We start from the raw sequence: 20,915 nt of genomic DNA, 5'->3' as shown, positions 1-20,915 counted from the left end.
CCTGCAGAACATACTCGGAGAGAGATAGTGCTATTTCTTGATGTTTCCTTTTTTTAAGTAAGTAAAGAGGCCTATGTTCATATCGGTGAGCACAATTTGTAAGACAAATATACAGTAGTTTCATAAAAAAAATATATATATATTACAAAAAAAAAAAATATTAAAAGAATATATAAAAAAAAAAGATTGCCACAAATATCGGTATCGGTATCGGCCGATTGTGTTAGTTGAACAATCGGTATCGGTGGCAAATTTTCATATCGGTGCATCTTCAGTTATTGGTGTAAGGTTGTGGAATTATCTCCATAGTGAGCTTAAGGGATGTAATAGTGTTTATCAATTCAAAAGAATTTATAAAAAAAAAAAATTTTGTCAGTATGAAAATCAAATGTGATCTGAATAGTGAGATCTTTTCTTTTTTTTTCTTCTCTTTCTTTTATTCTTTATTCTTTATCATTATTATTATTATTTAATTTTTTCTTGTTTAACTGTGGATTGTGTGTTTCTTTTATAATGGTATAAATTATTATTTGTGTAAATTAGGTTGTACGCAGACCATTAAGTAAATACTTGTTAGTTTAGGAATAAGGGGCAGGTAACTATAAGATGTATTCTTCTTCCTGCTCCTTTTGTCCATGGAATGACTATTTATGATTGTGTAATGAAGAAACTATGATTGTATGATTCCATGTGGCAAATAAAAAACTCTGAACTGAACTGAACTGTTTACAACGACCAGGACCCACCCACCAGCGTTCCCACCCCTAACACTGCCAATTGTGTTAGTATGAACGACCAGCCAAGCTGGTAGCAATGCCGAGAGCTGGGCTCGAACCCAGCATCTCCTGCACTAGTGGCGAGCGCCTTGCCCACTGCGCCACTTAGCTGCCCAACACACTTCCATTTTAAGAATGAGTGATGTACTTCATTCAAGGAGTTCGGAGCTGCGATAATTTTGGCCACTTAAAGGTCCTGTGTCTTATAAATGGCCTTTTCCAGTGTTTAGCATTGTTTTATAGCAATGGGGGTTTGAATCAATGGGTCTGTGTATCTAATTCTCATTTTGGCGGATTGCTATAATTTAGTTGAGACAATCTCCTCCCCCAGTGAACTAAGCTATTCTGATTTGACTCGCTATCCTACGTAGCACGGAGCTGATCTGCAGTAACGACCCCTCTATGGTTGTAGAGCAACCATTCGCTCAACAACAGAGCGAGTGGAAATACACTTCCTCAAGCGGGTGCCGACAGAGACAGCAGAGAACGAGTGAGCGAGAGAGAGGGAGATAGAGAGATAGAGAGGGAGAGAGAGAGAGAGACAGGAGCTTCAACACACACACATTTACACACAACCTCCCGCCTGTATTCCGATCCGTGCAATAATATTCACAGGGGTATATATTGTCATTTGAAACAAGTTACCAATGCATTGTCCGGTAGGATTATGCCCCCCGCGGCGAAATTAATTAGTATCCCCCTAAATCTCTCTATATCTATCTCTGTCTGCCTGTCTGCCTCTGTCTGACTGTGGGTGACTGTCACTCAAATCGCTTATGGGCGGAGCCCAGCCCAAAACAGCTTGAAATCTTGAAGTGGAAAAATGCTGATTTAGAGTACTTGATTAGAAATACAAAACAATGAATTTCTTTGATTTTTTTTTACAGATGTGTTCCATAGACTCACATGGTAAAGTCTGACCCGATCACACAATAGTAACCTGGCTGCAATGCAATGGCGAGCAAACTATTAGATATATGATGAATTACTAACGTCCTCGTATGAAACCCTCCACCTAGACTCCGTCTGGAGGAGGGATATACCAGACCTGGAAAGTGATTTTGATTGGCAAGAAGCCTGGGCAAATGTTCGACTCACATCAAGGAACCCGGACCATCAACAAATCAATCTTAACTATATTCACAGGACATACTTGACTCCTATAAGACTGAAAAAAAATTGGTCTTATACAAGACTCCAAATGCTCCTTATGTACAAATGGGGACGAGGGGACATTTATGCACATGTACTGGGACTGCCCACCAGTTAAGATATTCTGGAAAGAGGTGACCCAGCAATTATCAAATCTCTTAACTTGGAATATACCTGTACACCCCTCTGTATTACTGCTGAATGATGTTTTTGAGTGTGCAGTACATCCACAGCTAAAGAGATTGGTTTTATCGGGTATCACAGTGGCTAAAAAGCTGATAGCATCACGATGGTTCCAACCGGAAAAAATTTGCCGAAAGGTTTGGATTATTACATATCTCGATATGATCTATCAAGAAATATCTACAGCAAGAATTTTGGGTCTCAATGAATCCAAAATGACATTGTGGTTAGAAGTGGTGGAGAAAATAAAAGCTAGCATATAATGGTAGTGTCTGGTTAGGAGTGAGGGATAATGGATGGATTATCCAATGGGGGGTCCGGGAGGGGGGGGTACGAGCTAGAGCATTATGTGTGTAGGTTTTTAGATAACAGGTATTAAGGGTATATCCTGTATAAGACAATTAACTAAATGGTGATTTCATTGGATGTGCACTGTCAACTAATGCTTGTATATCTTATCATGTGTTGTCATGTTTGTTTATGTGTTTGTTTAAAAAATAATAAAAAAATAAAATACAAAAAAATAGATATATGATGAAGAAGACAAAACGGATTATGGATGATGATTATGGATGATAAGGTGCATTTCCACCAGACTATGATGTTGGACTATGTTGGACCAAGCACTACTGGTAAAATGTAAAACAACTATAACCAATTAGACCGATGAAGAAACCTATTCGGCTCCGTGATATAGTCTGGCCCGAGCAGATGAAGTAGACGGATGAAGGCTATATATTGATCCTGTTCTGATTCAAGACACGTTTGGACTCGACGTGAGAAATGGAGTACATCTAAAACAAAGGTAACGTCTTTTTTGTTTTACATGTACTTTAGCGAAACTCCATCATAAAACATACGTTTATATGATCGCTGTTTCGGATAAACTACCCCTCCCCCCGGCTTTGTGAAGAAACAAGGCCATGTGTTTACCTTTGACCTGGAAATAATGTGTGAATAAACATGTTTTACGCATCCCCACAGATAATTTTCTGTAACTCGCGTTCCAGGAAATCAGCTTGGATTTTTGTGAAACGAGACAATGTTTATATTGGAATTGTGAATGAACGAAGGTACAGTATGTAGAAACAAACCCTTTTTTATATGTTGTACTACAAATAGTGTCTGTCAAATGAGCCATACTATTGTCTCCATAGCATAATATAGAATATACAATAGCTCCGCAAAGATCATGAGATATCACGAAAACGGTCACGAAAAGCTGGCCCAGACACAGCAGGGATGGGGGTAAACGCTGGCGCTGAATGAGTTATGGGCATTGCCGGAAGATTACCACCTTACTGTATATCACAATGATGCTGGAATGGAACTATGGTCCCTATCTAACTCGCTTAAATGAATGGCTCCTGCTTAAGGTCCCCTGAGCACTGGTCTGAACATTTGTTTTAATTCCCCAGCTTCTTGGAACCATCTTCTACACACTAAACACATTTTAGTGTGACAATTTAAGAACATGATTACAACACTCCCTCCATCTGAATCCAACTCGAGTTTGAATTGACATAATTATCTTTATTCTTTCCTCATCTGTATTTTGACCTATGTATTCAATATGTACTGTAACTATATATAAAAAAATCCCTTACATTTATCTGTGTTTTTAACTATTTATTTTTGCTTGTAATCTCGACATCAGTGGGGGCAGCCCTCAATGATCTTCAAGTTTAAATAAAGGTTGACTGAATGAATGAATGAATTATTTAGCACTTCAAGGCCACATCCAGCTCATTAAAATTTAAATGATTCTTGTCCATTGCTCCGGTTTTCTCATTCATCTGTGCTCTCATTGTTGTGGTATTTTAATTGGACCCACTCACGGTTGCATTTGAAGTAAGTATGGCACTCTGTGTGTGTATGTGTGTGTGTGTGTGGATGTGTACTCATAACTTCAAATAGTCCTTTGTACAATATTTCCATCACTAGATATGAATCTAGTAGAAGCACATAACATGACCTAAATGTAACAGCATGTTCACACTGCTCACACTTTTCAATGCAACCACTTACTGTTGATATTAACGCATATAATATATCCATTGCATATATGGGCAGAGCATGGCACAAACACTGTCAAGGTTAAGGGTTCAATTCCCACTGATAAAATGCATAATGATCTGCTAAACGTGTGTGTGTGTGTGTGTGTCTGTGTGCGTGACATTTTCTCCCCTCACCTGAGTTCTCATCCACCCTCTCCTCCACCGTGTGGTCTTTCTGATGGACCCACTCGCTGTTGCACTTGAAGTAGATCTGTGTGGCGGGCGTGGCCTTGCAGTAGAGATTGACGGGCTTGTTCTTGACGATGTAGCCCTCCTCTGGCTCCGCCAGGAAGTGAGGTAATGGCTCCGGGGGGTCGGAGGGGAACGTCTCAGGAAGCTCACCCAGACCCAAGAAGTCGTCGTCGTCTCTCACTGTATGCGACGGGGGAGAGGAGGAAAAGGGGGAAAAAGGTTTTAATCTGGCCGTGGATAGAAAGCCAGCGAGAGACACAACAACCAGTGGTGTAGCGGTGTGTCACGTTGTACCATACATACTGAAGTGACTATCTTCACACGGCGGCCATTTTGCTCAAAATCCCAAACTGAGCCTGACATAAGAGCAACATACTCACTGTGTGAATAGGGTCAATGGAGGTTGGTACTGTGATATCAACCTCCTATATGTATTTAAATGGTATACTCTAGTCCAGACCTGCATCTACCCTCAATTACATTACTGCCTTGTCTTCTAAGGAGTTGACTGGATTTAAACCAGGGCAGACATGTGACAGAATATGTAGATATAGGCTAGAGAAAATGCTCACATCTTCCTAAGGGAATATAGATAGAGTGGCCTATACCGACCTGACAGCCTCATTGCCATTGACTTATATTGGGCCGTGTGGTCACAGTGTAACCGCCTGCTCTACCAGCAGTATATTCACCCAGCCCCACCACATATACGTTAAATGCCAACAGATACGAAGCCAAATCCCTGTCATTATATAATTTAATACGAAAAACCATAAAAGTCCGTTTGACGTTTTTCAGAGGAACAACGTTTTCAAACTTTATCATCTAAAGTTAATAAAGTATCTCATGTTACTGTATATTTTATGGAACTGTGCATTACCATGAGTGGAACAAATGATTATTATTAACAAATTATAAAAAAAAATATATTAAATGAAATTAATGCTAAGTTAGAGTGTTGTGTTCATTCAGAGTTAAAGAAAGTAGAGGTTGAGTACTTCATTCACACCCCAAGTGATTTGGATTGATTTTACAACTGCAAATAATGGGGCTGTCCAAACGATTTCAAAACTGACTTATATTGTTCTTCAGTGCAAGGGTTCAATTAAATTAAGCATCCAAAACACAATCTTTAGAATTCCTCATTCACATAAATTGTTTAACGCAAGCCACAAGCCACCTCAACAGCTCGAGCAACCTGCTTTCATTCAGATTCAGATTAGTTTGTTGTAGATTTGTAAACAACAATACAGAGCCATCTATACAAACTATACAAAACAAGGTATATATGTTTTACAAGATAAAAAACAATGCACAACGATCTACAGAAACTATCCAAAATTAGGTGTATGTTTTTTTACAAGATAAAAAACAAGATACATAAAAAAAGGAATTATGCACAGTGTAAGTAGCAGCAGACAGTGTTTGCGTGTAATAAGTGTGCTTGTGTGGTGTGTAAGTCACTTAATTCTTAACACTTTCGCGACTTTGGCAACAGGACCGGGGAATGTAAACAAACGTGTGTCTGTTTGTAGAGCTAAATCTATACTTTATAGTGTTGCTATCGGTCCATTCTCATTGGCAATTGAGTCCATAAACCATCCCTTCAAAATGGCTTAAAGAAAAGAAAATGCATCAATAGGTTCTCATTTTATAGCGCCGTGAATATAAGCTTTATAGCGGATTTGGTCTCGTATATTTTCTGGAAAGCTAGATAAATGGCTAATAGTTGCTAACGTTATATCCAATGGCATTTCCGTTTTACAGATGTGCTAAAGAAATAACTCAAATTGCATATGATTGGGACTGTCCCAAAGCATGTATGCATGAAAGGGGGGGGGGGGGGGGCGGGGGACGTTGTTTATTATTATTGATTACCAATAACAGTGTTCGTCTAACTAGCCACATAGGCCGTTCGCCTGGGTGGCTATCAGAACGGTGTCCGATCGGGCTGTAATTTACGTGATGGGGATCTTACCGTGGTCGGGGGTGAACCCCCCGAGCATTTCCCCGTTATCGATCGCCATCTGGCAGATCGATATGTCCATTGGCTGATGATAAATCCCCTTATTGCATGGTGAAATCTGCGATCCGAAACGTATCCCGTGCAACAGACAATAGCTATCGCTTCAGATGAGTAGAAAACGACATTAGAGAAAAAAAAAAAAAAAGACAACTTCTGCCACAGGGAACACTCTATTATCGCGATAGCGCCCCTAAGAGGATCTGGCCGGTATTGCACCTTCTCGAATTCACAGACTAGGGTAGATCTGCAGTGCCGGTCAGCGACCTTTAACAGGTTATTAAAATGGAATAAAAGCAATAACATTTACATTTACATTTACAACAATGTTCATCAAAGTGTTGAGTGCTACAGTGTAGGTTAGTTTGTTAGGACAAGTGCATGACAGTACGGTTAGTTAGGGTTAGATTTTTATTTTATATATATTTTTTTTTTATTCAGATAATGGTTGAAGAAGTGCGTCTTTAGTCGACGGCGAAAGATTGGACGTGTTTCGGCTGTCCTAACTGGGGTGGGTAGTTCATTCCACCATTGTGGGGCAAGGACTGAGAATAGGCGACTTCTCTTTGATGACCCTCCCGGAGCTTGGATAAGAGTAGGTCTGAGGCGGCCAGAAGATGCAGAGCGTAGGGGTCTTGAGGGTGTGTAGTTAGAGACCATTGACCGGAGGTAGGCGGGAGCGGTTCCCTTTGCCGCACAGTATGCTAGGTCGAGGGCCTTGAAGCGGATTCGTGCAGCCTAAGGAAGTTCCAAGTCAGTCAGAAGATCCTTAAGAACTTCTACTCATGTACAATAGAGAGCATCCTGACTGGCAACATCACCTCCTGGTTTGGGAATAGCACTGCACAAGACCGAAGCAGACTACAAAGAGTGACACGTTCAGCGGAACGCACAATTGGAGGGGGGCTTCCCACCATCCAGAACATTTACAACAAGCGGTGCAGGGGTAAGGCTAAGAGAATCATCAAGGACTCCAGCCACCCGAACAACTGCCTCTTTGAACTGCTGCGGTCAGGCAAGCGATACCGGAGTCTCAAGGCGAGCACAGAAAGACACAGAAGAAGCTTCTATCCCCAGGCCATCAGGCTGCTCAACGAACAATACACACTATGCAACAACCATCAAATGCACACAGCACACACATCCACACGCACACACTCACTTTAAACAAACAACACACTGCAGCACCTACTCTCCACACTTTAGATCAGGGGTTCCCAAACTTTTCAGGCCGGGACCCAGAAAATAAGGCGTCAGAGAGCCCCGGCCCAATGCACATCGTCAGGCTTTTTATCTTTTTTTTTTTTTTTAGGCGACCGATTTTTTTAGCCAAATATCACTTCAATCCTATTAACACTTTGGGTGCCGGAAAACGCTTAAACACGTCATTCCCGGCCATGCTCAAGTTGCCGAAGACGCTTTACAGCGTCTTTAATATCAATATTTCAAAAATCTGGGATCGGATTCATATTTCCCCTCCGCTGGCCTGAGATCCACCAGGAGGACCCACTGAGCTCTCTGGCGGTTCAGGAGCGCCATCTGGTGGCCGATCGGCGCAATCGCTTAACAGGAAGTGCCGTAGAGGTTGTGTTGGTCGGCCGTATTACTTCCGGGCACTCGCTATAGGTCCCGGGACTCGATCTCGACACACTACATAGCGATCGATTGCCAATAACTCGATAAACAACATGATTTGGATGTATATACCATTATACAAGCTGGAGATGGACCGGGTAAATCGACATCCCATAATGGTAAAATTTCTACTATATGATGATCGCCCAACGGCGCGCGGAGACTGGGGTGAGTTTTAGCGTGTAAAATTACCGTCTTCGATACTAACTGCTATTATCAACATTTGACCCACATTAGATGATTGGTATAACGCTGCCCACGGAATTATAAACGCCCCCTAGCCCATCCGGTCAACATCAGATGATGTGTAGTAACTTCTAGAAGTACGTCTAGTTGGAATTTTTTATATCGCGCTGATTGCCATAAAACTGTATTGCATCATCAATATAATGTATTTGGGGCTATAGATCACGTTCTGGAGAAAGCTGCAGAAAGAGATGAAAACATACTTACAGTATACATTAGACCATACTTTACTACATACTTTATCATCTCGCAGCCCTCCCGTGGCTGCTCGCGGCCCACCTTTGGGTCGCGACCCCGACTTTGGGAACCACTGCTTTAGATCACCTAAACACACTTTATATTTATTGGTAAAGGATTTGCACTACAACTCGTACACCTTACTGTAAATTGTACCTAAATTGTACCTCATCCCATTTCTGCTTTGCACTAGTGTTGTCACGATACTGGAATTTCGACTTCGATACGATACCTTGAAAAGTATCGATACTTCGATACCATTTCGATACCAAAAAAATAAAAAATAAAATATATATATATATATAATATTTTTTTAACAAATTTAGCTTTTGTTGCTGGTTGATTCTCCTCAGCTTCTCTTTGGTACTAGAAGAGAAGATAAATATAACACTTTTAAAACCCTTTGTTTATCTTTAGATCACACATTTAAAAATAACTGTTCATCTCACTTCAATCATTTTTATTGCAAATGCAGAACATGGTATTTTCTCAAGCAGACAGATGTAAACACTGTAATCTGTGTTGCATGTACCTGACAAACTGAACTGTTTGTATTACAGTTAGTAACAGTTTCGATTTTTATTTAAAGATAACGAGAGCGAGCGAGAGAGAGAGAGAGAGAGAGAGAGAGAGAGAGAGAGAGAGAGAGAGAGAGAGAGCGAGAGAGAGAGAGAGAGAGAGAGAGGCTATGCTCAGAGCATTTTAGTAACGTTACATTTTCAACAAGATTGCTGCTATTTAAACACTTGATGGAAACGGGGTAACGTTAACCTTATGTCGACTGTAGTATTGTATGACCTCGACATAACGTTTAAACGTTAACGTTACTCCGTTTCCATGCAGTGGCCAGCTAAGCTAACGGAGCTAACGGCTAGCAGTAGTTAACGTTAGCTGGTAGCTGTAACGTTACTAACAATGAATCAGCTGTTGATATTATGCGCCATCAGTAGACAACGTATCATGTATTAAACTAGAGTTAATGGTTTAATGCTTCAGTCACAGTGACGTTGAAAGAGCAGCTGTCACGAACCTCTTTCATTTCTTTATGGAGATCCGCGCTGGCACTGCTAAAATGTTTATTTACAAACTGAAGACGGCTCTGTGACTCTGTGAGGGGGAGGGCTGGAGCAGGCGGAGGGGCAAGCGCGCTCTGAACAGCGTGTCAACAACTTGCTGTAGAACACTCGCCAGCTGGTACCGATACTGCAGAAAGTATCGGTATTTCGGGAAATGAGTATCGAAGCCGTTTTAAATATTCAGTATCGATATGTATCGATACTTCGATATTTTTGACAACACTACTTTGCACTATATAGTATTGTATATTAGTATATTGCATAGTATATTGTATGGTAACTCAGTTACTTCTAGTCTGCATCGAACATTGTACATATGTCTATACTGAACACTGGGACCTCTATTTTTACTTCTTTTTACATGCTACTTTATTTTATTTCATACTTATCTTGTCTAGCACAGTCTCTGGAGCGTAACAGTAAGAATCATTTTGTATAAAAGTATTCTGTACTTCTGTATGACAACTATTAAAGAAACTTGAAACTTGAAACAATGGGGAGCCAGTGCAGGTCCCTAAGAAGTGGGGTGACATGGGCCGACTTCGGTAGGTTTGAGATCAGGCGGGCCGCTGCGTTCTGAATGAGTTGAAGAGGCTTAGTGGCAGTGGCCGGGAGGCCAGCGATCAGTGCGTTGCAGTAGTCGAGGCGGGAGATGACTGTTGATTGGACGAGGAGTTGGGTGGCTTCTTTTGTCAGGAAGGGGCGGATCCTTCTGACGTTGCTCAGGAGGAATCGGCAGGTTCTGGTTGTCGCTGTGATGTGAGCAGAGAAGTTCAACTGGTCGTCGAGGACAACACCAAGGTTCTTGGCGGTCGGGGACGCGGTCACAGCTGCATTCTCGACTGTGATGGAAAGGTCGGTCAGGGGGGAGGATTTGGCCGGCAGGTGGAGCAATTCTGTTTTGCTTAGGTTCAGTTTGAGGTGGTTGGTCGTCATCCAGGCGGAGATGTCGGACAGACAGGCCGAGATCCGCTCAGAGACGTGGATATCTGAGGGAGGGAAGGAGAGGAAGAGTTGAGTATCGTCGGCATAACAATGGTAGGAGAAGCCATGAGACGTGATAATGTTACCCAGTGATTTAGTGTAGAGGGAGAAGAGAAGGGGTCCTAAAACCGAGCCCTGGGGGACACCCGTCCGCAGGGGGCGGGTGGCCGACAGGGTCCCCCTCCATGACACTTGGTAGGAGCGGTCATTGAGGTATGATGACAGCCATGTCAGCGCAGAGCCAGCCACTCCCATTCCTGCGAGGGCCGCGAGGAGGATCTGGTGGTTGACTGTGTTGAAGGCTGCAGATAGATCTAGGAGAATCAGGACAGAGGAGAGGCCTTTCGCTTTTCCTAAGTGAAGTGCCTCTGTGACCGCACTGAGGGCTGTCTCTGTGGAGTGACCAGTCCTGAAGCCTGACTGATTAGGGTCTAGGAGGTCATTCTGTAAGAGATAAGCAGTAAGTTGGTTGGATACAGCACGTTCAAGTGTTTTAGAAAGGAAGGAGAGAAGAGAGACAGGACGGTAGTTGCCTATGACGGTAGGGTTCAGGGATGGTTTTTTTATGAGGGGCGTGACTCTGGCTTGTTTTAGGGAGGTGGGGACCACCCCCGAGTTGAGTGAGGAGTTGATGGTTGCAGTTAGGAATGGGAGGATGTCTGGTGCTATGGTCTGGAGGAGTGGGGAGGGTAGCCGGTCCAGCTGGCATGTAGTCGGACGGTTCGACGTTACCAGTGTCAGGGTCTCTGCTTCTGTAATGGGAGAGAAAGATGACAGAGTGAAGGATGAGGTTCTCGATTCAGCATTTGGAATGGGTGGGGGTTGGGAGAAGGAGCTGCGGATGTTCTCCACTTTTTCCTCAAAGAAGATTGCAAAGTCTTCGGCAGAGAAAGATGAGGGAGGAGGGGGTGGGGGGGGAGTGAGGAGGGAGGACATGGTAGCATGCAGTTTGCGAGGATTCTTGGCAGAGGCCTCGATCCTATGGTGAAAGAAAGAAGCTTTGGCATTAGTAATGGTTTTGGAGAATGTTAACAAGAGGTTGTGATATGTGTCGATGTCAGCAGTGAGGCGTGACTTTCTATACTTCCTTTCAGCTGCTCTCAGGACCTGTCTTTGTTCTCTCACTGGATATGTCAGCCATGGACTGGGTGGGGAACGGCGGGAAGGTTTCTCAACGAGGGGACAGAGCTTGTCAATAGCAACTAGCCACGTATTTATATACGTGATTCTGTCCACAACGCATGGATTCGAAACACGTATACTGTAAATATGTGCTTCGTCCCCAATGTGTTAACGATTGGACAGCCTGCATGCCTCCCGGTGAATGGACCAGTCACCTCTGACGGTGAAAATTATTGACCGTTTTTGTAGCCAATGAAATACTGGAAACGAGGATATATGACGTGAGGGATATTTCTGCGTATATCATCCTTTTCTCTGGTGAAAGAAGAATACTCCAGAAGCATCTCCTGCGTGTGTGAATGCATTGGTGGCAATGGCCATTTTGGATAAACATACCGATGCACACATTCGAAAAACATGTGTAAAACACACATTTTCTGTGGTATTGTTATCAACTTTGGACCTTCAGGTTATGGACCCATTGTGTTTTCCAGCTCATACCTCTCAGCTGGAACTATTTTGCAGGAATCTGTTTGCAAAATAATTCAAATGTAAGTAAAAGGGGAAAAAAACTCTGTAACTCTATTACAGTAGCACTCAGAGTAATTCTTTGTGGAAGAAAATTCAGAATGTTTCCTTCCAAAAGAGGCCAAACTTGTGCATCTGCTACAAATGGTTCCAGAATAGTGACCTATTTACTTTCAGAATGCAATCGACAAACGTTCTATGCAAAAGTTGCCCGACTGTTAAGGTGCTTAAGGTGCATTGTCGCAAAGTAATTAGTAAATGCAGAAATGTTCCCTGCTGTAATCTGACAAGTGAGAAAGAAACAAATCAGACTAACTTCCCTTTCAATACAGCAACAACTTTTCAGCCCCACTCAGCTTTTTTTTTTTTATCGACTCGGCCAGCTGACTAATGGGGAAGCCATGTTGTTTTTGGGGGGGGACAAATGTTTCCTTTTGATCGTTTATTATCTTTCGGTTTCACACCAGTGAGCGGCGCGGTCCAATATCCTCCCCGAGTCGAGCGTGAGCATGAAAATGTTGTTTTCATTCTGATCATTCATTATCTCCGTGTTTCATGCCAGTGGCCACCGCTGAGTGCCGTTCTCCCCGGAGCTGCGAAATGCACCTTCAATCAGGGCTCAGTGCCGCGGAGGATACATCGTGCTTGTGTACACCCAGATACTCTTTATCAAAGCTGTCCATCACAAAACCAATACACAGCCTCCCACAACCAACACCGGAGACATGCTCTATTATCTGTTAGGATACACTACCCATAACTACCTTTGGTTCAGCTGTACTCCCAGAGAGGGGGGGGCAGATAGGGACAGATAGAGACAGACGGGGACAGTTTGAAAGACAGAGACAGGCGACTGACATATTCTGAGAAAGAGATACAGTGGAGACGGAAAAAGGCAGATACACAAACATGCGCGCACGCCACACAGACAACCTTACCACAGACATCCACAAATAGCTTACGGACAAAATGAGAAAGGCAGACCGAGAAGATGATGAAAAAGTCATGCGGACGTGGTCCAGCCACGGGACACACGCAGGCCTAGCAGGCATCCCTGAGCCAGGAGATCACACCTGGCAATGTGATCTCACAGCATTAGATCCCATGGGGAATAATGCAACCGGGCAACCGGAACCTCTGTCTCACTTAATACTACTACTAATGATAATAATAGTTCAAAAACAATTGCCTACACTACAGTATCAGCTAGTCCTTATTACAAGTCTATATGCGATAGACATGAAACAACAAGGACGTACAGTGTCATAGATTGTGAAGCATTCTGTCATAGATTGGACCGGTCTTGCCATGCCTGTGAGCCACCCCTAAGGGCAGAGTGGCTAAGTGTGAGTGAGTGAATGACTGAATGAGCAAGCGAGTGAGTTGTCATATAGGTACTTCGAAACATCGCTTAACCTACCCAGATAAGACACAGATGGAAAAGGACACACGGCTAATGAGACCCAGACGGACAGACAGGAAGTAGGATAGCCTGAAAGTGGGAGGGGAAATCGTCATCCTGAACACTAAGTCTGGGAACCTTGACGGTCGGTCCGTGGAAGCTTTCTTTCTTCGTTCCACCTTCCACCCATCTATGCTTTTCTCAGTCCATCCGTTTGCAGCGGACCATCCATGCCCTCAATCAGTGGGTCAGGGAGTGTTTTGTCACAGAGTTGCCAAGGTCACAACAACACAGTAGAGAGAATTACTTCTGTAGGTGGGTGGGAATGGATTGAGAGCTTGTGTGCATTCATGCTCACTCACCACTCACACACACACACACACACACACACACACACACACACACACACACACACACACACACACACACACACACACACACACACACACACACACACACACACACACACACACACACACACACACACACACACACACACACACACACACACACACACACACACACAGCTCTATTTTTGTGTTGGCGCATGGCTGGTGGAGTCGCAGAGGCAGGCTGATTGGCAATTTAGTTGGGCGCAAGGTGAATTCTTCCTACCTATATCCGTTTGGCAATTTGTGTGCGCTTGCAGAGAACCCACTTATGCCCAAATGTGAGGGGTGGAGCTCTGGGCATGTCAATACAGACCCGCTGATGCAGTACACTTCTTGGAACCAAGTAAGGTTTCGTCGATAATCCAATGTACAGTTACCCCCTGAGCTGTTTCTGTGATAGTAGTCTAGGCGAGAGCGGACGCAAACATCTGTCCAAATTCCAATAAGCCGTTTTTTAATCAGTTAGTCTGTGAATTTCATCCCATTTTAAAGTAAATCCTTCAACTGAATGGAACCTTCCAATCAGTTAATCACAACAATCTGTTTAAGCTTCACACTTGTGGTTACTGAATTCATGTGTGGAGCAAAACCAGTCGATATGCATCATTACGCATGGAAGCCATCATGGTGGGAGGGATTCCGGAACAGTTGCTCAACCTAAGATAAGTGAATGTGACCGTGAGCACAAGGCACTAAAATAAGAAAGGACGCGTGAGGAGAGTGAGGAGACTCATTAGTAGGCTAGTCCTCTCACTAGAGAAATCTAATTACAAGTATTATAAGGTCTTCTCAATCATAGATATGATATGCAGCAGAACACACACACAGTCATTCATCAGATTAAAAAAATCATACCGGCGGATGAGGACTATAGGCTGCTACTGTATACTGGCAGGAAGCGATTTTATATGGCTAATATTTTATATTATAATTATATATCCACACCTGCATACAGTATAAATATTTCTGTTTACATAGCTGTATATATTATATATATATATACTGTATGTATATCCCTTACCTACTCTTACTAGTTATACCACTGGCCAGTATGGCTACTACCATAGTGTATACCACCTGTATCACTGTACATAATACTACTGTAACACTGTATACATTCATCATCATCATCAGGTGGCTACTTCGTTCCGAAGGTTGCCTATCACTCTCCAACCCATTCTGTCCCCACTTCTTCTCTCCAACTCCGTGACTCCGCCTCTCACTCCGCTCCAATCACAGACGTCGTCTACCCAGCCTTTTCTTGGTCTTCCACTTTCTCTCTTTCCATCCACCTTCCCCATTACCACCTTCTTGAACATCTCCCCGCTGGATCCTCTCAGAACACGCCCGCACAACTCCATCTTTCGCTTCTTCAACCTCTCCAGCAGCTGTCCTCCTTTCATACCCGCTCTTCTCAGTACCTCCTTATTCTTGATCTTATCCTTCCATGTTATCTTCAGCATCTTCCTCAGCGTCCACATTTCAAAAGAGTCTATCATCATGATAATTTATATTCTATTCTATTCTATAGTAGTACTAATTTATATATATTGCAGTTTAATCACTTGCATATTGTTATTGCACTTGTTATTGCACTTTACTGTTACCTCTGCACTCTGGTTAGATGCCAATATATTTCCACTGTACTGTACTTGGTGATGACATTACAATTTAATCTAATCTAATTTGATCTAATAAATTAGCAAACATTGTCTTTCGCGTGTGGGGGAGACAGGAGACATTTTGTGAGATAGGCCAGTCTGTAGAATAATTATCTGCTGCCACATATCATAATTACTTCTTGTGAACCCAAATATGATAAATGGAATGAGCATGATGAATTTCAATAGGCTATGGAATGTATGGAATGTAAATTACGACACTAAAATGTATTATTCTTCCATTCATAATCAGATGACGGGGGTATAGCCTCATATATCATATACTTATCTACACATCATTTTGGCATTGGATTTTTGCTGTGGCCTTGGTTGGAGTTATTCTGAAGTAGCCAGGCACATATTATTGTTCTTAAAGAGAATGAGAAGAGCTGATTTGATTGGCCATAATTGAAGCCCCAACTTTACGTGCTAATAAGTGAGCGTGTACACACACACACACACGCACGCACGCATGAAGGCTGTCCCCGAAGCCTGTTTTTGGGATTCGAACTTTGTCAGGGTTTTACGAACGAACGTTCGAACCTTCGTTTTTAATAAAATAAATAAATAAATTAAAAAATTAAAAAAGTTAAAACTTTTAATTTTTAATTCTTTTTTATAAATATCCTCAAACTAAATCCTCAATTTGAATAAAGTGATTAATCGGATTAAATTAGTCTCTTTTTTTCTTTCTTTAATGAATATAACTTTTTTTTAATACTATAATATTAGTGTAGCCTAATCTTTATCTGCAACTGTGAAGAAAAACCACATTGGTTCAAACAGAATGAATAGACACATAGAAGAAACATAAAAAAAATAAAAAATAAATGTATTAAAAAATAAAAATTCAAATTTTGATTTCGAATTCGAATGTTAAAGGGGAACTATTTTACTATTTCTTTCACTATTTGGGCACTTTTACACAATTCCTGTGAGTCTATGGAACACCTCTGTAATATATATATTTTTTTTATTCATTGTTTTGTATTTCTAATCAAGTCCTGAAAAACAGCATTTTTCTACCTCAAGATCTCGAGCTGTTTTGAGCCTGGGCTGCAGTGCGGCTCCTAAACCACTGTGCGGCTCGGCCCCGCCTGAACATTAACATGCAGCGGTGTCTCTCTGACATCACATATAGGCACATTTTCAAATGACTCAGTTCAGTGAGGGTGAATATTGTGAGAGGAGAATTGGAAGAATGCGCCAATATGAGAATTTTGAGACATATATCATATTAATATAAGTTCACATAGCTAGGAAACAATGCTAAACACTCAAAAGGGCCATTTATAAGATAGTTCCCCTTTAACATAATGAACGGACGTTCGAACGTTCGAACATTCGGGGTCAGTCTTCCACGCACGCACGCACTTTTTTTTTTATATATTCGAATTTTATTTTCATATTCGAATGCCATGCCCATCGAACGAAGCTTCGAAGTATTTAAGACAGCCCTAGTGTGCATAACCTGGCTCACCTGGAGTGAGGAGAATGACTCAAGGGAACATTTAAAAAATGCTGCTTTGAGGTTCAAACTCTCACTTCTCTGCACTACACCCTCACACTAGTTACACACACGCACACACACACATCCATCCAGTTAGCCACCCGCCCACATAAAGACACATGCACGCATGCACTCACACACACTCACACACACACACACACACACACACACACACACACACACACACACACACACACACACACACACACACACACACACACACACACACACACACACACACACACACACACACACAAACACACACACACACACCTATACACACACCTATACACACACCTATACACACACCTATACACACACACACGCACACACACACGCACACACACACACACACACACACCCTCCCATTCCTCCACATGAACTGTGGTCTGCATCTGCAGAGGTTGTTATCTAACAGCATGCCAGGCAGTGTTGCCCTGGGCCAGCAACTAAAAGCAGCTTATAGGAAAAACATTTGAACAGGGAAGATGTGAGCGGGCAGCGCCACCACTTTGAAGCCCTGAAGCTCACATTTTGTCTGTATCACTCCTGTAATTAGTTACCTAATTTATCTGATTTATCAAGTTGGTCGATTATGATTATGATCTTCTGAATAATATCATTGTGTCTGGTGAGACTATCCCTGGTTTTGCTACTTATTCTGCCGCATTGCTTCATTTTCTCGTTCTCGTTCACACTCTCTCACTCCCTCTTTCATCCTCAATCCCTTTGTCTCAGCTCATTTTCTTCTGTTATTCCACTTATCCTCACTTTTTCCGTTTTGCTCTCTCCCTCTCTGTCTCTCTCTCCTCTCTCTCTCTATCTCTTTAACCAATTCTCACCCTCATTTGCCATTCAAAGAGCTGGCGGGTTCCATGCTCGAGAGCGACATGCATACATTATTAATTGGCATGTGAAACATGATAACAAGAGAGAGAGAGAGTGAGAGAGAGAGAGAGAGAGAGAGAGAGAGAGAGAGAGAGAGAGAGAGAGAGAGAGAGAGAGAGAGAGAGAGAGAGAGAGAGAGAGAGAGGATGTAAGGTATGAAGAGAATGTTCCCAACAATTATCGGCGATATGTGAAAATACAGTATACACATACAAGGATATATTGTGATCCATAAAAACACTAGTTTATATTATCCCCCCAATATTGATATGGATCAATTGATGTTAAATTGGATCCAGTGGGTCACATAACCATGGTAACGGGTCCCAGGCATGTTCAGGGCTATGTCAAGGGAGCCTATGCTTGGTCACATCAATATAGTACACCAGGCTCATGTTATACAATGAACAAATCAATTCGCAGTTTGGAGTGCTGTCCTCAAAAATAGACAGTAAATAGAGTGTCAGATAAATATAATCATGAATTATGCATTGGTGCCATATGTTGTGTAAAAACTAGTATTCAACAATATGACCCAATGATGATAGATGCTATCAATTAGACTACAGCACATTACTGATTGGTAGAGTAGACTATACTGACTGGTAGAGTAGACTATACTGACTGGTAGAGTAGACTATACTGACTGGTAGAGTAGAGTACAGTACATTACTGACTGGTAGAGTAAACTATACTAACTGGTAGAGTAGACTATACTGACTGGTAGAGTAGACTATGAATGAATGAATGACCTTTATTTATATAGCACCATTCACAGCACGAATGCACAGGGTGCTTTACACTACAGCTTAATATAAAAACACAATAAAAACTAAATCAGAAATAAATGACAACAACAACAAACAGCAGTTAAAAACAGTGAAACCAGATAGAAAAAGTAGAATAAAAGAATTTGGATAAAATCATGAGTCACTAATTAAAACAAAAACTAAACAGTGAGGACAAGAAAAAAAAATAAAAAATGATCTGGTAGAGTAGACTATACTGACTGGTAAGGGTGGGACAATACATCGATCCAGATCGATATATCGATCTATTATCAATAATCAAATAGGATCGATGCAACATAAAAAGATCGATTCATATTGCGATACTCTTATTTTGAAAATCCCCTCGTGAGCATATCCGCCCGGCCGGAACAACAACATTAGCTCAGCGCATCTCCGTGTGTAGACGTTAGATAGTATTGCTTCAGAGTCCACCTATTTTGCCCGAAATAAGTGCCTGTTGTTTTTTTCCCCACAAGGGGTTAAATGCATCTAACATGCTTTCCATCCTCGCCATTCCTTTATGCCCATGTTGCGTTAAATACCGAAATGAACGTTGCGTTAGCGTGAGCTAACTAAGCTAAGCAGCTAACCAGGAGAGGAGAGAGGAGAGGGGACTTAGGAAAGAGCAGGGGTGGGGGCACTGGGCAGTCTACCGTTCTGTGGGGGACTGGGTTGAGGGGCATTCTGTGTGTGTGTGTGTGTGTGTGTGTGTGTGTGTGTGTGTGTGTGTGTGTGTGTGTGTGTGTGTGTGTGTGTGTGTGTGTGTGTGTGTGTGTGTGTGTGTGTGTGTGTGTGTGTGTGTGTGTGTGTGTGTGTGTGTGTGTGTGTGTGTGTGTGTGTGTGTGTGTGTGTGTGTGTGTGTGTGTGTGTGTGTGTGTGTGTTACTGAGGATGGACAGATAATGTTGATATTTAAACATGACTACATAATATATGTATTCATGATCATCATGCAACATAAAACAATTGTAGGACGTTTGGGAGAGGAAGGGGTTTTAGCTTGCGTGTTGTGAGTTCCAAAACATTTTACTTAAAGTTTAAAGCTCAATATATAAAAAGTGAACAGGAGGTCTATTTGTATTAAAAACAATAGATTGTTTTTCATTTAAATGTCTGGAAGAGCTCAAAAATAAAAACATCAATTGATATTTCCGTAGCCTTTTTTTAGTTGATCTAAATGTGACTGATTGTGTTAAATGGGCACATAATATCGCCTCATATCGATCGCAGGCACCTAAATCGAATCGTATCGTATCGTGGCAGACTTTGTGATATCGGCAAATATCGTCCAAAGAATCAATATTGTATCGTATCGTGATGAAACTGGTGATTCCCACCCCTACTGACTGGTAGAGTAGACTATACTGACTTGTAGAGTAGAGTACAGTATATTACTGACTGGTAGCGTAGACTATACTGACTGGTAGAGTAGAACCAGGGGTTATCAACCTTTCTGCTGCCAAGGCACCCCTGTGTTCAATAAAATATTCCAGGGCACCCCTACATACAATAAAGACTTTTCCGGTCCTGTCTTTTTTGCTACAATGATGACAAAAGTGCTTGCTTTCAAAATAATGTTTATTTAAGAAATCGGGAAACACATTTGTGTGTATATGCAGGCTATATAATGCATTATTAACAGGTGTTTCAGGTCTAAATGGCTTAGTACTGTTGACATAACACTGCTTGTAGTAGTAAATCAAATAGCATATTTCTTTAAATAAAATTACAGAAAATTATCACTAAAGTGCTATCTGTTGCAGCTGCACACTTTTCCATAAAAATAGCATATTTGGATAAGTGTGACCATTTCTCAAAAACTGAAAATCATGTATTTTGTTTTAAATACAGAAAAGGACCACTAAAAGGGGCGGCTACGTAGTGCAGTGGGCAAGGCGCTCACCACGAATACTGGAGACTGGGCTCGAACAGGTTTGGCTCCCTGTTCGAGCCCAGCACTCCTCATTGCTTTCAGTTTAGCTGGTCGTCCGCACTAATACACATTGGCAATATTAGGGGGAGGGACACTGATGGGTGGGGATCGGGCGTTGTGGACAGCGA

At 42.0% G+C, this 20,915-nt stretch overlaps 1 pseudogene across 1 annotated transcript in view; it reads right to left on the bottom strand.

The window, feature by feature from the left end:
- Nucleotides 1-20,915, bottom strand: part of LOC311222753 (netrin receptor UNC5C-like) — a 498,634-nt pseudogene that overhangs the window by 316,776 nt on the left and 160,943 nt on the right. The window contains exon 3 of the transcript in view: nt 4,304-4,540. The product of the transcript in view is annotated as a netrin receptor UNC5C-like (transcript). The remainder of the gene's footprint in view (nt 1-4,303; nt 4,541-20,915) is intronic.

Source organism: Notolepis coatsorum, assembly GCF_963971535.1.
Source record: "Notolepis coatsorum genome assembly, chromosome: 1".
In the NCBI taxonomy this organism is placed as follows: domain Eukaryota; kingdom Metazoa; phylum Chordata; class Actinopteri; order Aulopiformes; family Paralepididae; genus Notolepis; species Notolepis coatsorum.
The sequence above is the reverse complement of the archived record's forward strand: the minus strand, read 5'-3'. Positions and strand labels throughout refer to the sequence as shown.